This window comes from Mus musculus, chromosome X (assembly GCF_000001635.26).
Source record: "Mus musculus strain C57BL/6J chromosome X, GRCm38.p6 C57BL/6J".
NCBI classification, from domain to species: Eukaryota; Metazoa; Chordata; class Mammalia; order Rodentia; family Muridae; genus Mus; species Mus musculus.
In genome coordinates, this window is record NC_000086.7 from 96,437,529 (window position 1) to 96,455,043 (window position 17,515).

General features: G+C 37.4%; 1 protein-coding gene across 1 annotated transcript in view; it reads right to left on the reverse strand.

The window, feature by feature from the left end:
- Hsf3 (heat shock transcription factor 3) overlaps nt 1-17,515 on the reverse strand; it is a gene marked incomplete at its 5' end in the record, with an annotated part of 150,117 nt that overhangs the window by 131,351 nt on the left and 1,251 nt on the right. The window lies entirely within an intron of this gene.

Here is a 17,515-nt window from a genome sequence, read left to right on the forward strand (position 1 = left end):
GTCAGCCAAGTTCATGTACACTTGAATTTGAGGCTGTTAGCTTCCCAGAAAGTGGTTAAAGCATGAAAACAGGATAAAAAATGAATACAGAAATGGCTACTCTTACAAGCCCCTTCCGCTCCACTCGAGTCCCGGGGTACCTTGCCAGCAGAGTCATGCGACACCCCCAAGGGCCCACACAGGAATCCCCATGGGATCCTAAGACCTCTAGTGAGTGGAACACAACTTCTGCCAGGAGTCTGGTTCGAACACCAGATATCTGGGTACCTTCCCTGCAAGAAGAGAGCTTGCCTGCAGAGAATACTCTGCCCACTGAAACTAAGGAGAGAGCTAGCCTCCCAGGTCTGCTTATAGAGGCTAACAGAGTCACCTGAAGAACAAGCTCTTAACAGAGAAAACTATAACAGCTAGCTTCAGAGATTACCAGATGGCGAAAGGCAAACATAAGAATCCTACTAACAGAAATCAAGACCACTCACCATCATCAGAACGCAGCACTCCCACCCCACCTAGTCCTGGGCACCCCAACACAACCGAAAATCTAGACCCAGATTTAAAAACATTTCTCATGATGATGATAGAGGACATCAAGAAGGACTTTCATAAGTCACTTAAAGAATTACAGGACAGCACTGCTAAAGAGTTACAGGCCCTTAAAGAAAAGCAGGAAAACACAACCAAACAGGTAGAAGTCCTTAAAGAAAAACAGGAAAACACATCCAAACAGGTGATGGAAATGAACAAAACCATACTAGAACTAAAAAGGGAAGTAGACACAGTAAAGAAAACCCAAAGCGAGACAACGCTGGAGATAGAAACCCTAGGAAAGAGATCTGGAACCATAGATGCGAGCATCAGCAACAGAATACAAGAAATGGAAGAGAGAATCTCAGGTGCAGAAGATTCCATAGAGAACATCAGCACAACAGTCAAAGAAAATGAAAATGTAAAAAGATCCTAACTCAAAACATCCAGAAAATCCAGGAAACAATGAGAAGACCAAACCTACGGATAATAGGAGTAGGTAAGAATGAAGATTTTCAACTTAAAGGGCCAGCTAATATCTTCAACAAAATAATAGAAGAAAACTTCCCAAACATAAAGAAAGAGATGCCCATGATCATACAAGAAGCCTACAGAACTCCAAATAGACTGGACCAGAAAAGAAATTCCTCCCGACACATAATAATCAGTACAACAAATGCACTAAACAAAGATAGAATATTAAAAGCAGTAAGGGAGAAAGGTCAAGTAACATATAAAGAAAGGCCTATCAGAATTACACCAGACTTTTCACCAGAGACTATGAAAGCCAGAAGAGCCTGGACAGATGTTATACAGACACTAAGAGAACACAAATGCCAGCCCAGGCTACTATACCCAGCCAAACTCTCAATTACCATAGATGGAGAAACCAAAGTATTCCACGACAAAACCAAATTCACACAATATCTTTCCACGAATCCAGCCCTTCAGAGGATAATAACAGAAAAGAAGCAATACAAGGATGGAAATCACGCCCTAGAACAAGCAAGAAAGTAATCCCTCAACAAACCAAAAAGAAGACAGCCACAAGAACACAATGCCAACTCTAACAACAAAAATAAAAAGAAGCAACAATTACTTTTCCTTAATATCTCTTAATATCAATGGACTCAATTCCCCAATAAAAAGACATAGACTAACAGACTGGCTACACAAACAGCACCCAACATTCTGCTGCTTACAGGAAACCCATCTCAGGGAAAAAGACAGACACTACCTCATAGTGAAAGGCTGGAAAACAATTTTCCAAGCAAATGGTCTGAAGAAGCAAGCTGGAGTAGCCATTCTAATATCGGATGAAATCGACTTCCAACCCAAAGTTATCAAAAAAGACAAGGAGGGACACTTCATACTCATCAAAGGTAAAATCCTCCAAGAGGAAATCTCAATTCTGAATATCTACGCTCCAAATGCAAGGGCAGCCACATTCATTAAAGACACTTTAGTAAAGCTCAAAGCACACATTGCACCTCACACAGTAATAGTGGGAGATTTCAACACACCACTTTCATCAATGGACAGATCGTGGAAACAGAAACTAAACAGGGACACAGTGAAACTAACAGAAGTTATGAAACAAATGGACCTGACAGATATCTACAGAACATTTTATCCTAAAACAAAAGGATATACCTTCTTCTCAGCACCTCACGGGACCTTCTTCAAAATTGACCATATAATTGGTCACAAAACAGGCCTCAACAGATAGAAAAATATTGAAATTGTCCCATGTATCCTATCAGACCACCATGGCCTAAGACTGATCTTCAAAAACAACATAAATAATGGAAAGCCAACATTCACGTGGAAACTGAACAACACTCTTCTCAATGATACCTTGGTCAAGCAAGGAATAAAGAAAGAAATTAAAGACTTTTTAGAGTTTAATGAAAATGAAGCCACGACGTACCCAAACCTATGGGACACAATGAAAGCATTTCTAAGAGGGAAACTCATAGCTCTGAGTGCCTCCAAGAAGAAACGGCAGAGAGAACATACTAGCAGCTTGACAACACATCTAAAAGCTCTAGAAAAAAGAAAGCAAATTCACCTAAGAGGAGTAGACGGCAGGAAATAATCAAACTCAGGGGTGAAATCAACCAAGTGGAAACAAGAAGAACTATTCAAAGAATTAACCAAACGAGGAGTTGGTTCTTTGAGAAAATCAACAAGATAGATAAACCCTTAACTAGACTCACGAGAGGGCACAGGGACAAAATCCTAATTAACAAAATCAGAAATGAAAAGGGAGACATAACAACAGATCCTGAAGAAATCCAAAACACCATCAGATCCTTCTACAAAAGCCTATACACAACAAAACTGGAAAACCTGGACAAAATGGACAAATTTCTGGACAGATACCAGGTACCAAAGTTGAATCAGGTTCAAGTTGACCATCTAAACAGTCCCATATCCCCTAAAGAAATAGAAGCAGTTATTAATAGTCTCCCAGCCAAAAAAAGCCCAGGACCAGATGGGTTTAGTGCAAAGTTCTATCAGACCTTCAAAGAAGATCTAATTCCAGTTCTGCACAAACTATTTCACAAAATAGAAGTAGAAGGTACGCTACTCAACTCATTTTATGAAGCCACTATTACTCTGATACCTAAACCACAGAAAGATCCAACAAAGATAGAGAACTTCAGACCAATTTCTCTTATGAATATCGATGCAAAAATCCTCAATAAAATTCTCGCTAACCGAATCCAAGAACACATTAAAGCAATCATTCATCCTGACCAAGTAGGTTTTATTCCAGGGATGCAGGAAGGGTTTAATATACGAAAATCCATCAATGTAATCCATTATATAAACAAATTCAAAGACAATAACCACATGATCATCTCATTAGATGCAGAAAAAGCATTTGGCAAGATCCAACACCCATTCATGATAAAAGTCTTGGAAAGATCAGGAATTCAAGGCCCATACCTAAACATGATAAAAGCAATCTACAGCAAACCGGTAGCCAACATCAAAGTAAATGGAGAGAAGCTGGAAACAATCCCACTAAAATCATGGACTAGACAAGGCTGCCCACTTTCTCCCTACCTTTTCAACATAGTACTTGAAGTATTAGCCAGAGCAATTCGACAACAAAAGGAGATCAAGGGGATACAAATTGGAAAAGAGGAAGTCAAAATATCACTTTTTGCAGATGATATGATAGTATATATAAGTGACCCTAAAAATTCCACCAGAGAACTCCTAAACCTGATAAACAGCTTCGGTGAAGTAGCTGGATATAAAATAAACTCAAACAAGTCAATGGCCTTTCTCTATACAAAGAATAAACAGGCTGAGAAAGAAATTAGGGAAACAACACCCTTCTCAATAGTCACAAGTAATATAAAATATCTCGGCATGACTCTAACTAAGGAAGTGAAAGATCTGTATGATAAAAACTTCAAGTCTCTGAAGAAAGAAATTAAAGAAGATCTCAGAAGATGGAAAGATCTCCCATGCTCATGGATTGGCAGGATCAACATTGTAAAAATGGCTATCTTGCCAAAAGCAATCTACAGATTCAATTCAATCCCTATCAAAATTCCAACTCAATTCTTCAACGATTCTTCTTCAGAAAATTGTACATAATCCTACTGGAAGATCCAGCAATACATACCCAGAAGATGTCCCAACCGGTAAGAAGAACACATGCTCCACTATGTTCATAGCAGCCTTATTTATAATAGCCAGAAGCTGGAAAGAACCCAGATGCCCCTCAACAGAGGAATGGATACAGAAAATGTGGTACATTTACACAATGGAGTACTACTCAGCTATTAAAAAGAATGAATTTATGAAATTCCTAGGCAAATGGATGGACCTGGAGGGCATCATCCTGAGTGAGGTAACACATTCACAAAGGAACTCACACAATATGTACTCACTGATAAGTGGATATTAGCCCCAAACCTAGGATACCCAAGATATAAGATACAATTTCCTAAACACATGAAACTCAAGAAAAATGAAGACTGAAGTGTGGACACTATGCCCCTCCTTAGAAGTGGGAACAAAACACCCATGGAAGGAGTTGCAGAGACAAAGTTTGGAGCTGAGATGGAAGGATGGACCATGTAGAGACTGCCATATCCAGGGATCCACCCCATAATCAGCATCCAAACGCTGACACCATTGCATACACTAGCAAGATTTTATAGAAAGGACCCAGATGTAGCTGTCTCTTGTGAGACTATGCCGGGGCCTAGCAAACACAGAAGTGGATGCTCACAGTCAGCTAATGGATGGGTCACAGGGCTCCCAATGGAGGAGCTAGAGAAAATACCCAAGGAGCTAAAGGGATCTGCAACCCTATAGGTGGAACAACATTATGAAGTAACCAGTACCCCAGAACTCTTGTCTTTAGCTGCATATGTATCAAAAGATGGCCTAGTCGGCCATCACTGGAAAGAGAGGCCCATTGGACACGCTAACTTTATATGCCCCAGTATGGGGAACGCCAGGGCCAAAAAGGGGGAGTGGGTGGGTAGCGGAGTGGGGGTGGGTGGGTATGGAGGACTTTTGGTATAGCATTGGAAATGTAAATGAGCTAAATACCTAATAAAAATGGAAAAATAGAAAAATCTAGAAAAAAAAAAGAGTCTCAAAATATCAATTTCAATTTAGCACATTTCCATAAAATGTTTTTCTACTATTTAATGATCCGGAAATGCAGAATTGTGGCCTCTATTAGCTTTAATCTATTTCATTCACAGTTTTCAATCTTAGGAAAGATTTGGAAATAAAGTTGATAGTTCTAATAGCTGTAGGTATATAGTATACAGCATGTATACTCTAGACTGTCTTAAAATAACACATTTGAAAATTGTCTTAAGATTAGTACTAGAAAAATACTTAAATTTTTTAATTTCTGTACTTATATTATTTATAAACACTTTTATTACTTGATTTTTGAAACTGATAACAAGCTTAAATGATTTGTTTTTGCCATGCTCAATAAAGTAATTAAACATAAAACTAAAAAAAAAAAAAAGAAATGGCTACTCTTAATGCCTTTTTTCTATGTTTTAATTAAGATTTTATTTTAATTACATAAGTTCTCTCTTTCTTTCCTCCCTCCAACCTTATATACCCATTCCTTATCTCTTTAAAATTCATGGGAGAGAGAGAGAGAGAGAGAGAGAGAGAGAGAGAGAGAGAGAGAGAGAGAGAGAGAGAGCCTTGTAAGTGGGAGAAGGAAGAAAATACTGGAGAAATACATAGATAACTTAACAAAAAATATGGATGGCTGGAAAAGACAAAAGAAATTATACTATTAACATTTACCTCAAACAAACAAACATAACTCTATAACACATGTAATTCAGTATATAAAATACATGTATATAGTATTACTGCACTTTTGACTTCCCACAAGAGCCAAATCCAGGTAACAAACCCCTAAAGTATTTTTTGATGCAGAATGTACTGTTTAATGGGGCTAGTTCTTGGTGAGGCCTGGGAGTTAGTTTATCTCAATAGGGTATCAGATGACTTTAGGTGATTAAAAAAGTGACTTCAGACACTAGAGCATTGCTCCAAATAGATATGTCCTCCCAGGAAAAATGTTGAGTTTTTTCATCTGAGTCAAAATGAGGGTATGGATGTCTCAATGTGAATTTGTATATTCAGTGCCTGTTGCATTGATTAAACATTTTATAGATCTCTAGCCAGAAAAACTAACAAACAAAAACCAAAGTAGCAGGGAAGCAAATTGTATAGCAGAGCACCTTAGTGACATCTGGAGAAACTCACTAATATAGCTTCAATTGGATCTTGGAGGAGCCCTCAAAATGTCAGTGGTGATGGGGCAAAGATACTTCCATGCTGCTGCCTGAGGCAACCCTAAGAGTTCCCCCATCCTTCACTCAAATAAACCCAGATCCCATTCAGGACAAGCAAGTATGTATCAGAATTTGAGTTTATTAAAACATCTTTAACAGATTTAAGAACATGAGTTAACAGAGATGGAACGAGTCATACTCAACTGTGGATAAACACTGGACTTCTCAAAAGCTCCATACTTAATTGTTGTGAAAATTTTTAATGCACAACTTTGGTAAATTCTGAAGTTATTATCTTCAAAATGTTAAGAAATTTAAATGATAGAGATCATAGGATGGTTCTTGAGATACACTAGACAGGATCACAATCAAAGAAGATAAAACCCTGGTTCAACTTGGATTTAAAAAGTTGGGATTTATTCAGTGTAAAAAAGTTAATAATCTAAATGTAAGAGTCCCAGAAATTGACTAAAAGGAAAAATAAGGCTATACTCAAGGCCATAAACTCTCAGACCTTAATCCTGGTTTATTGTTATTTTAAAATTCTCATTAGAAAATATCTTTATAAAGGTAATATCATTTCTATATTGGCATTCTTTACAGTAAATTTCTTCCCATGTCCTTACTCTCTCTCTCCAGGTTCATTCTATTTGGTCTTCCCAAATGCTTTCTTTTTTTTTTTTTTTCCTTCAATTTTTTATTAGATATTTTCTTCATTTACATTTCAAATGCTATCCAAAGAGTCCCTTATACCCTCCCTTTGCCCTGCTCCCCTAACCACCCACTCCCACCTCTTGGCCCTGGTGTTCCCCTGTATTGGGGTATATAAAGTTTGAAAGACCAAGGGGCCTTTCTTCCCAATGATGGCCGACTAGGCCACCTTTTGCTACATATGCAGCTAGAGACATGAGCTCTAGGGGAACTGGTTTGTTCATATTGTTGTTTCACCTATGGGGTTGCAAACCCCTTCAGCTTCTTGGGTGCTTTCTCTAGCTCCTCCATTGGGGGCCCTGTGTTCCATCCAATAGATGACAATGAGCATCCACTTCTGTATTTGCCAGGCACTGGCATAGCCTCACAAGAGACAGCTATATCAGGGTCCTTTCAGCAAAATCTTGCTGGCGTATGCAATAGTGTCTGCATTTAGTGGATGATTTTAGGATGGATCCCCAGGTGGGGCAGTCTCTGGATGTTCCATCCTTCTGTCTCAGCTCCAAACTTTGCCTCTGTAACTCCTTTCATGAGAATTTTTTCCCCTATTCTAGGGAGGAATGAAGTATCCAAGCATTGGTCTTCCTTCTTCTTGATTTTCTTGTGTTTTGCAAATTGCATCTTGGGTATTCTAAGTTTCTGGGCTAATATCCACTTATCAGTGAGAGCATATCAAGTGAGTTCTTTTGTGATTGGGTTACCTCACTCAGGATGATATCCTCCAGATACATCCATTTGCCTAAGAATTTCATAAATTCATTGTTTTTAATAGCTGAGTAGTACTCCATTGTGTAAATGTACCACATTTTCTGTATCCATTCTTCTGTTGAGGGACATCTGTGTTCTTTCCAGCTTCTGGCTATTATAAATAAGGCTACTATGAACATAGGTGGTGCATGTGTTCTTATTACCAGTTGGAACATCTTCTGGGTATGCATTGCTGGATCTTCCAGTAATATTATGTCCAATTTTCTGAGGAACTTCCAGACTGACTTCCAGAGTAGTTGTACAAGCTTGCAATTCCACTAACAATGGAGGAGTTTTCCTCTTTCTTCACATCCTCACCAGCATCTGCTGTCACTTGACTTTTTGATCTTAGCCATTCTCACTGGTGTAAGGTGGAATCTCAGAGTTGTTTTGATTTGCATTTCCCTGATGATTAAGGATGTTGAACATTTTTTCAGGTGCTTCTCAGCCCTTCTGTATTCCTCAGTTGAGAATTCTTTCTTTAGCTCTATATCCCATTTTTTGATGGGGTTATTTGAATTTCTGGAGTCAGCTTCTTGAGTTCTTTGTATATATTGGATATTAGTCCCCTATCAGATTTAGGATTTGTAAAAATCCTTTCCCAGTCTGTTAGTGACATTTTTGTCTTATTGACGGTGTCTTTTGCCTTACAGAATCTTTGCAATTTTATGAGGTTTCATTTGTTGATTCTTGATCTTACAGCTCAAGTCATTGCTGTTCTATTCAGGAATTTTTCCCCTGTGCCCATATCTTCGAGGCTTTTCCCCACTTTCTCCTCTATAAATTTTGGTGTCTCTGTTTTTATGTGGTGTTTCTTGATCCACTTAGACTTGAGCTTTGTATCCAAATGCTTTCCACAAGATGGAAAGTCTTTCAGTTTTCATCAGTCAACAAAATTAGTACTGTAAGTAAGAATTAACATATTGCCAACCGTCACCTAAAAGTTCAGATCATTGACTTTCACAATACCTTGATTTCAAAGCCAGAACAATGGGCATAGATTGGAGTGTTTTTCCTGTGTCTGTGATATACATCCTGAGAGCTGATGTGGCTCAGAATCCTGAGTGTTTTTCTTTTTCCTGGAAAATTTGACATGATTCCAGTCTTATAAGATTTTTCACATTCTGGTGGTGGCAGAAGTTCTCCACATCTCCAACTTATAGGAATTTCTTATGTCCTAGAAGGTGACTACACAAAAGACTCCCTTTTTGGAGCCCTTCCATCTGAGGGGTAAATATGGAACTCCCTAAATGCTCTTTAAAATAATTAAGGGAAAGCAAGAGGAAGAGCCTGAGTTATATAAAGTTGTCAGTACCAGTGGAGCTTCAGCTAATGTCCATAGCCACTGGATGGAAATAAAACAATAAACTTTACGCATTCATTCCTTGGCTGGGGAGTCACCATCCTTGGCAGTCACTCAGCAGGGGCTACTGGTCCTTCAAGGAGAGTATTTTGAAGTTTATATTACAATTTCACCCATTTCCCAGCCATTTGGGGGGAAATTGTGAACTAAGAATCTTCAGAAATTATTTAATGTTTTTCTTGAAGAAAATATCTCACCCTTGCTCCATCTTTACTTTGTAAGTTGGTTAATAACAGGTAGTTCATGTTTTAGCACACTTTATAAAAATAATTTGTTCCATCTTCCTAGGGCCTAGTTCTGCTTTGACATGGTACATCTAATCATGGAAGTATGTACAGATTTCAAGTAACTTGAATAGATTTTTTTGTGCCAGTGTAATATAAAGTTAAAATGGGGAAGATATTTAAGATTTAATAATGAGCTTTAAAAAGAAACATGCTAGTATTGCTGTGTACTTTGATGCAAAGACTATGATGATAATAGCAGAAAGTACAGATGATACTTGGGAAAAGATATTCCTTGACATCAATTCAAAATGCCCTAAGACTTAATGTAACAATTGAAACATTGAAGCATCTAGAGGAAAACTTGAGTTAAACAAAACTTATGAAGTGATAACCAGAGTTAGGAGGCAGCCTACCAAAATCAAATTTCCTTGCTGCTGACACATCAGATAAGGGATTAGTACCTAGACTACATATATAAAGAACTTCTTACATTTAACAAAAAGCCCAATAAAAACAATGGGTAATGAGCTAAATAATAAGTTTTCAAAAGAAGTGCGAATAACAAATACATATTTGAAAAAAGTTTTCAGCATCCTCAGCAATTAGAAAATTGCAAATTAAAATTCTTTTGAGATTCTGACCCAAGCCAGAATAGCTACCATCAAACTGTTGAACGTGACTAATGTTCATGGCACTGGAAGGTAACATATATGCTACCAAAGGAGAAATTAAACATCAACCTAGCTTCAAACCCTTTGATCTACAATGGTGAGTTGCCTGCAAGATTTGTTAGTGCAGTAGTGGTACAATACTTGTGAGAATAAGCAAACACTATATGATTGGATTTGAGGCACAGTCTGTGAAGTGGAACCCATGCCTAACATTTCCTAGGTGGACAAGAACCTTAGATTAGATATGCCAGGGACCTAGGGGAAAATCAAATGGTACCTCCTGTTTTGCTAAAGGTATGGAACTACAAAATTACCCATTATATGGTAGAATTACTATACTCATAGATTATTTGTCTCTTTATTAGCTATCATCAATGAAGCTTCCTCCTTCAGTAGATGGGAACAAATATAGAGACCCACAAACAAAGAATTTGCAGAGAATAAAATATCTTGGAATACTTAGTCCTAAGTGGGATGTATCCATTACACTCCTGTCCTTGGGGCTCAAGGAACACTATAGAAGAGGAGGTGGCAAGATTTTAAGAGTCAGAGGAGATGGAAGAATCCAAGGAAACAGTATCTTGTAGAAACAACAGGACAGGCACACATGTGAACTCACAGAGACTATACAGGACTATACAGGAAAAGTAGACTCATTTTTAACCAAGACACTATCTCCAATTGACAACTGTTCACAAAGGAAAAATTACTAAAATTTGTTTCTCCAAGGGAGTCTCATTGGGTATACAAACCACATTTAAGAGCAGTAGTTCCTTCCTTCCCCTTCTTCCCCTTCTTCCCCTTCTTCCCCTTCTTCCCCTTCTTCCCCTTCTTCCCCTTCCTTCCTTCCTTCCTTCCTTCCTTCCTTCCTTCCTTCCTTCCTTCCTTCCTTCCTTCCTTTCTTTTTCTTTCTTTCTTCTTTTCCTGCTTGTTTATTTCACTTCATTCTTGTGGCGTTTTATTTTGCCTGTTTGTTTTCTTAAGAGTGAATGAAGGCTGAGAGTTGAAAGGGTAAGGAAGTGGGGGAGGATTTAAGAAGACACAAAGGAAGGGAAACAGCGATCAGAGTATACTGTATGAAAAAAAAAATCACTTTCAACGAAAAGAAAAGACAAAAATACCCACAAATTCTGATAACTAAGGACTCAGAACCCTAATACACTGAATAAAGACTGACGTAGCCATTATCATGTTAGTATTAATCTGAACATGTAAAATATCATATATTTGATACACAGCACAGCAATAAGTATTGTTATTTATTTATTTATTTTAATATTTTTTATTAGTACGTATTTTCCTCAATTACATTTAGAATGCTATTCCAAAAGTCCCCCATACCCTCCCCCCCACTTCCCTACCCACCCATTCCCATTTTTTTGGCCCTGGCATTCCCCTGTACTGGGGCATATAAAGTTTGCGTGTCCAATGGGCCTCTCTTTCCAGTGATGGCCGACTAGGCCATCTTTTGATACATATGCAGCTAGAGTCAAGAACAATAAGTATTATACAAAAGAACTATTAGTTAAGTTATGCAAATTTTACACATAGTGCTTACTTGTATTTACTAGGAAGTTTCTAGGTACTAGAAGATGTTCCACATAACTGTGAAGTGCTATAAGCATTCTGAAATAGTCACTAGCATTATCTCCATTTTATAGAGGAGGAAAAAGAAAACCTAAAATAATTTTAAAGTAGCAGTCTAAAGTCTGCACCTAGGAAGTGGAACATTATGGAGGACAATTAAAACATTCCATTGTAAATTGTCTGTTTCCAGGGATTTAATACATAGTCAGGTTACAGGTTTGACTAGGGATAGGAGTGTGGTGGGTAGGTGGGACTCTGTCTTCTGGGGGCTGTAGAAAATTTCCTCCCTTTTTTTAAAAATAAATTTTATTAGATATTTTATTTTGCAGTAGTGGATTGACTTCTTATAGTTCCTTACTTTGATAGTTTCTTTTGCTTTCTCTTCTACATTAATGGATCAGTCAGCTAACACTTGGCCCACCCAGAAAACCAGGATCATCTGCCCATTTTAAGGCCAAATGATTAGCAACCAGGTGACTAGGTGATTAATTACTTCTTTGATCTTAATTGACCTTTGCCACGTAATATAATTGTTTATAAATTTCAGGAAATGAGATTTAAAACCTTGTGGGTGAGGCTCTGTTCTGCCTCAATCTAGGTTTCTTTCCATGCAAAGAGTAACCATTTTCCAGAGGAGTGATAGACATAAAAGTGACTGATTTGAAAAGTATAGCTGAAAAGAAACCCAGTTTCTACTGTATAGACTATAACCTGAGATTTTATTGTGTTCAATTTCATGGAAAGCTGGTTGTATTATAATGGTTGTGCATATGAAACTCTTAATATTTGTGTGTGTGAATGTGAGTACTTGTGTGGTGGTCAGAGAAGAATTTCTAATGTTGGGTCCCTATCTTGTTTGAGATGGGTTGTCTACCCCACTGCCACATATGCCAGGCTAACTGAGTGTGAGCTCCTGAAGATTCTATTATCTCTGGCTATGACCTCATCTCCTTGTAGCAGAACTAAGATTACAGGTGTGTGCTACCACTCAGCCTTTATATTGTTCTGGGGATCCAAACTAATGTCTTCATACTTTATCCATTAAGCTGTCTTCCTAACTTCAAAAGGTTTCTTTCTGACACAAAGAGAATAAAACAAAAGCTTCATATCCATTTTCCAAGTGTTTTCTGAGAAAATAAAAATGAAATTAATTTATGAGGGTTGAAAATCTAACTAATTGAAAAGGGTAAAGTAAAAGTTATTCTTCCAGGTACCAGGTCACACTACCCACAATACGCAAATACCCATGAAACCTAAGAGTATTGTGATCAGAATATATATAGAATAAAACTGTCCTAGACCCCCACATGGTTCATGCATGTAAAAAGGTACATATGTGGATACCTATATTTAAGAATTCACCATGCTTTTTTACTTATATCCCTTACTATGTGGCAAAGGTTGTGCTAGTCTTTTTTTTTCCAACAAACAATTTTCTGCCATTTTTAATTGTATTTAGAGCGTGCTAGTCTTTTAATAAACATTCTTTTCCATTTTATTTTTATAGCCTGTTGTTACAGATGACAGAAAAGACACTTGGAAAATTCAGGGACTTCACTAAAATCACACATTTTAGAGAGAAGCAAAAAGCATCATCAGAAAGAAATGCTAGAGAGCAGAGGAAGGTCAGAGCTGGTCTGTTCGTGACATTTAGAGACCACTGGAGTCAGATGGGTATGGGGAAATACTTTGTAGCTGGTAAAGAAGGGGGAAGGGTATATTCACCCAAGTAGGCAAGGGACTGGGCAATGGGAATACTCTTGAATATAAATATATAAATGAAATTGCTGAAGGAAATACATTTAGGCCTGGACAGCCAAAGTCACGAGGAATAGATGTTGGCTTAAGCATCACACTGTACATAGAGGTAAGATGGCAAGGGGTGGACATCTAAGCAACAGTCCTTTATAGCAACATTAGCATCACCTGAGAGGCTGTTGGAAATGTGATATTTTCATGTCCCACCCAAGACATTCAGATCCAAAAGTTTGTGTCTTCATAATTCCTTAAGGGATTCTGATATATATTCAAATTTGAGACCCGACTTTTGTTTTCTTTTATTAGACATTTTTGTTGGCAACATGATAGTAATCCAATGTATATGCATGAAACAATGAACATAAGGCAATAAGCATTTCCATCTTTTCAAATGTTAATAATTTTTATGTTTTGTAAACTTTTTACTCTTTGAGTCATCTTTAAACTTATAGTTTTCTGTAATCAAGGTACTATATGTTTCTACAGAAAACCACACTTGGAGTCCTTGATATGAGATAAGGACACTTGGCCCCAAGTCTCATGACCTGAACTTGATGCCTGGGATCAACATAGTAGAAGAAAAGAACTGACTCCACACCTATGAAATTGAATATATGCACACAGGCACAACACACACACACACACACACACACACACACACACACACACACATATTACAGAGAAAGCCATCACTAATTCCTCATATCTGTTATGGCACTCTTAGTATGACTTGTTTCTGTTCCATTCTTCATTTGCATTTCCCAGTCTCTAGTGACTACTGCTGAACTCTATTCTTCTATGATCCTTGGTCTTTCTAACTCAAAACTACTTGTTTACTCCATCAGACAATGCTGTACCTGTTTTAACGTCCTTGTAGCCCTAACAAGCTACTTAAAGGTCACATTTGAAGCTAGTTAAGGGTCACATTCTGGTGAAAATCTGTAAGCATGAAATCTGGAAATATTGATCAAATTGATGAATAAATGTAAAGGATGGGTTAGTGATAGAGCTTAAAGTTTGAAGCCCTATAAAAGATATTTTGGTTTTATGCTTTTCATACTTTCTTAAATGTCTTAAAGGTTTCTCATTAATATATCAGGGTTTGCCATATTTCTTGAAAGGGTAGACATATGACCTTAGTAGGTTACTGAATCCCTTGTTGCAGGCACAGATATGAGTCTACATATGCCTACAAAAGTGTTCATGTTTATATCTCATAGCAAATAATTGCAGCAGGTACCTATGTTTAAAAATAGAAATAGAGAAATTTTATTAAAGAAAAGCACTCTTAACAATGGGAGTAGGAGAGGGAAACATTTAAAACTCTATGGACTAAAAACCCTTTTCACAGCAACTCTCTCTCTCTCTCTCTCTCTCTCTCTCTCTCAGACACACACACACACACACACACACACACACACACACACACACACACACATTTTCCCCCTCAGGATATTCTTGAGCATATCCCATATATTGTATAAAGCCCAGGTAAGGAAGGGCTTCTGGTGTTTTTTAATTAAATGGCTTCTTTTATGGTAATCTTGAAGTAGTTTCTTTTCTTCAATTTGTATTATTCTGTTATGTCTTTAACTTTGTCTACTTACTCTTTTCCTTCCCAAACTACCTAGAACAACTTGAATTTTATTTTTGATAGATAGAGGATGTTACCATGATTTGGTGAAAGTATTCTGTTGTTAAAGCTAATTTTAAAATGTGGAAACCTAGAGAGGATGAACAATATTACCAATCTTACCCATATATCAACCCTGCCAGTTCAAATAATGACCACCCTGGCAAGACATACCAACTAGTGCAAAAGTAGAACCAATGTTAGGGAGCAACCATCTCTTTCTGATTTTATTTAAATTCAATTCGCAATATGAAACACAAATTTGGCATAATTTTGGGGGCTTGGTACTGAGGCTAGACCAGTCCTAGGCCCAATGAGAGAACCTACTTCTATTACTCAGCTAAATGTACATAGTATTACACTAACTTGTAATGACTTATCACTATACCCATGGATTATTACATCTTCTCAACCTTCATCAGAGAAGCTTCTATTTGTAATAGTGATTAATAGAGAAACCCACAGCATGTCAAGGTACTGAACAAAATGCTTATCTCTAAGCACAGAATTTATGTAACATCCCCTACTCCCAAGGCTCAGAAGTCATTGAAGAATAGGGTAGAGAGATTGTAAGAATCAGAGGTGGATGATGACTACAAGAAAACAGTGTTTTTCTGGACACTGCAAGACAGTTATACAAATGCGTTCACAGTAGTTGAGACAGCTTGTCCACAGCCTGCACAACATCTAGAAGACACAAAATTTCAGATGGAAAATGGAGGTAAGTATGAAGTTTCAATCCTAGTTAAAGAGTATTTGCCAATTGATAGCTGCTAGGAGAGAATTGGATTTCTATATAAGTGCAGTCCCCAGTGCATGCATGGTAGTGCATATATGGGCAGTACAAATGGTACTTGATGGGGCTTAAAAATAACCAAGAAGATAGAGTTGAGTCAGTTGGGAAGAATGTATGGATTTGGGAGGAATAAGGGAAGGAGATGAATATGATTAAAGTACATTGTACAAAATGCCTCAAAGAACAAATAAAATGAAAATAAATGTGTTCAATGATCTCTAAAAATGTGGAAACCTAGGTATCTTCTAAATGCCACTAGTAAAGATTCCCCAGAGGTAAAATAACAAGTTAAGTATCACTGTGGGCTCTTCAGAAGCATAACCCAAATGTAAAGCCAGAATTGTTGAAGCATGCTTTTTTTTCTTTGCGTCTTAGTTACTTTTTTGTTGCTATGAACAGACACCATGATCAAGGAAACTAATATAAGAAAACATTTAATTGTGGGCTTGGGTACAGCTTCAGAGGATTAGTCAATGATCATCATGATAGGGAGCAAACAGGCATGGTTCTAGAGCTGTAGTTGAGAGCTTTATATCTTGATCCATAAGTAGCAGAGAGGGAGGGAGGAAAGAAGGGAGGGAGGCAGAAAGAGAGAGAGAGAGAGAGAGAGAGAGAGAGAGAGAGAGAGAGAGAGAGAGAGAGAGAGAGAGAGAGAGACAGAGATAGACAGAGAGAGACAGAGAGACAGAGACAGAGAAAGAGACACACAGAGTATGTGTACCGGGCTAGTCATGGACTTTTGAAACAACAAAGCCCACCCCTAGAGATATACCACTTCCAACAAGGCCACACATCCAAATCCTTCCCAAACAGTCCACTAACTGGTGACCAAGCATTTAAATATATAAGCCTATGGTGGCCATTCTCATCCAAACCACCAGAATTTGCCATAAATATATACTACTTGTATTAATAAAGTCATTACTTAGTCTCATGTATTCTATGCTGTCATCAAACTGAATAGGAAGCCAAAGATGTCCTTGAACTTCTGATCTTCCTTTGTCTGTGTCCTATGGTATTACAGATATATTCTATCATGCTAAGTTTTCTATGGTGCTGAAGATTGATCACAGGGCTTTGTGCAAAGTTTTAAAATACTTTACCCACTAAGGTACATCACCAGCTCTAATGTAATATCTTTAATAAAAATTAAGGCAAGTGTTCTATTGGTTTACTATGTGCCAGTCACCATGTTCACACATATAATTTTATTTTATTTCTTATAATTTTTCTATAAAACACTGTTTCACAGAGAGTAAAACTTATATTTGGAAGGATACTTTTACAACTTTGCCTTATATTGAAATGGCAAAACTGTGATTTCAATCAAGGACATCAGACAGATTCCAGACTACTTGCAACATATTTCAAATATTAATGCTCATAAAAAAATCCCAAAAAGTTCTGTAGCTCATATCAAATTGTGTCTGTTGCTTTTATTTTATTTTATAATTGTTTTTGCTGTTGAAATAAGATAGATTTTATAAGCTATACTATAGTTTTGAAAAGTTATACTACATAGAAACTATCTATTCTAAAAAAATAAAATATATATTAAGTAATTCCTTACATTCAAGCTTGCCAAACTATGGTCTATGGGCAGCTGCTTAAAAATATGTTGCAAGTGACTCCCAAGAGAAAAGCACCAGAAACGTGCAGGATTTGTGTGAGAGGTGTTAACCACTTC